Below are 2,459 nucleotides of genomic sequence, written 5' to 3' on the forward strand. Positions count from 1 at the left end.
GCACTGGAAGCCGGTCTGGTCGATTTTGCCGCCATCGTTCCGTACGACGGACGGGAATTGGATTTCGAAGAGGATATGCTCGAGATACGCACCGGCCTCTGGGATATCGTGGGTAGGCGTTCTGCGGCCGACGTGATACGCAAATTCCTCCGTCTTCGCGACACGTACCCGGAACTCGTGTTGCAATTCGGAAACGGAGACGAAGACGTGGAAGATGCCCTCAAGAACATTTTCTTCGGCGTTCAATGCGTCGAAGCATCAACGTTCGACGAGTTGATCCAACTTCGACGTTTCAAATCTATGGAACGACAGGTGTCCCTGATCAGAAGATACGCAAGTTCGGCGTACAAGGAATTGATTCTGTCTCTTATACACATCTAGATGTGTATAAGAGACAGATTTTATAATCACGAACCTATTTGTGTTGTTCATTATTTACTTCAACTTCAAGCATTTCCTTGAAACCATAGAAAACATATACTGTAGGTGTATCCATATCTTATTATCGCTTTTATTTTCTTTAAGTGTTGTTTAGCTTATAGTATTTTCACACAGCGGTACACCTTAGCCGATAATTGTGTACTTTTAATTACAGTAAACTGTGGTTGGTGGACCCTTGAACGACAACCCCTCTGGCTGCACCCTCACCCTTGATTTTAAACATCTTGCTCACACCTTGAAGACATCGTTGGTAATGAATGAGTGACTGACGTATTGAATCAATAAGTCCGATACGTGACCCAAGGCTGTAGGGATATTGATCCTATATAAACCAAAGAGGATTAACCAAAGGTGTAGGGCCTACATCATAATACTATCAATAATGGATTAACGGCATCTATATTAAGGTCACATTTGTTTCAAAATAATGAGGTGCTGTACAATTGATCAATTGATTCCAACTGTGTTTCAATCGTTTGGAGGTCAACCTAAATTTAGGTTATTTTGAAATACGTCTCTTGGGTTTTATCGTCAATAACACGTACATAATTCTACCTGGTAATAAAAAGTTAGTGAACACAAGCTCATAAAAATACATTTTGATTGTCCAAAATAATTCATGCCATTCATGACACTCTGTGCAGCTCATAAAATTACATTTTGCTAAGTCATACATGTATACTGTGCAGATATGCGTAACGTTTCGTATAATGTTAGGCTTTTGTATTGTGATCAATAAAGTTACTGAGATGTATAACGATTGCTTTCAACTGGCCGGAGATTATATTTTTTGCTTTGGCCCGTGAGATCAACTATAAAAATAATTTGGCCTGGAACAATAATAAATATGTAACTTTTGTTGTTTTACTTACTTCTTTTAATTTCATCATAAATGTATTGTAGGCCTTTGCATCGCAAATTTATTGTTACATTTATCCATAGAGCTATTATCTCTAAGCATTTAGTTAAATTTTGGGCAAAATAAAATTAATTGCTAGTTTCATGTCCCTGCTCTCATCAAATTTTGGAGTGAAAAAAATTAATATTTGCTATTAAAAAAAAACCATTCATTTTGCTCATGAACAATAACAATAATGACTATCTGAAATAGATGTCAAGCTTAAGAAGAGGTGGGAACATAAATAACAGAAATACATTACAAAGATTCATTATATTTTTATTTAAAAAAAAATGTTTTCTGTTTACCAGCCTGTTTACCATTAGTATATAAGATGGTATATAGCAAATAGTAAATACCCTTACCAAACAATAATTTAAAATCCCGGACGTGAAGCTAACAGTTAATTTTATTTTGCCTTATGTTGTAACTCCGCGTTCTTGGTCAACTGGAATAAAGTTATAGAGAATGGATGACGTGCCAAAACCACGCTAATGGGACAATTTCACGTTCTTGGTTAGTGTTCCCTTAATAGGGGCACTCAGGGGGACACTCAGGGAACACTCCTAATTAAGGGGGAATTGATTTGGTCCCGAAGGTGTCCCCTCAACAGTGGCGGATCTAGGATTTAGCAATGGGTGGGGGGGGGGGTGGATAATGCGACCACCAGGTGGGGGAGCGTTTTGAAACCTCAGGGCCACTTGGTTGGGCCAGAGGTTAGAACATTTTAGGAAATAGTACCTCTAGATGGCCGGAAATTCATCATCATTACATCACCATAGTGAAAATGAAGCAAATTTCTCATGATCTTTTACCAACGATTTTTGGAAACCATAGAAATCTAACTATATGTGTGATGTACCATAGAAAATAAAACTTAAAAACATTGTCTTTGATGTACTACAATTTACTAACTTCCAAGCTGTAAGTCCGTCCATCCACCTCAGCCTCACCATGGTTGAGACGGAGGTCATTTGAGAAAATAGTACGATTATATAGTCAATATCACGATTATATAGTCAAAATGAAGCGCAAACAAATTTTTCATGATGTTTTACAAGCAAGTTTTATGGCTGGGGCTGAGGTGAGAAAATTTCAAACTTTTATATAGTAAGTTTAT

This window comes from Anneissia japonica, unplaced genomic scaffold, assembly GCF_011630105.1.
Source record: "Anneissia japonica isolate Jap-2015-1 unplaced genomic scaffold, ASM1163010v1 scaffold287714_len2871179_cov188, whole genome shotgun sequence".
In the NCBI taxonomy this organism is placed as follows: domain Eukaryota; kingdom Metazoa; phylum Echinodermata; class Crinoidea; order Comatulida; family Comatulidae; genus Anneissia; species Anneissia japonica.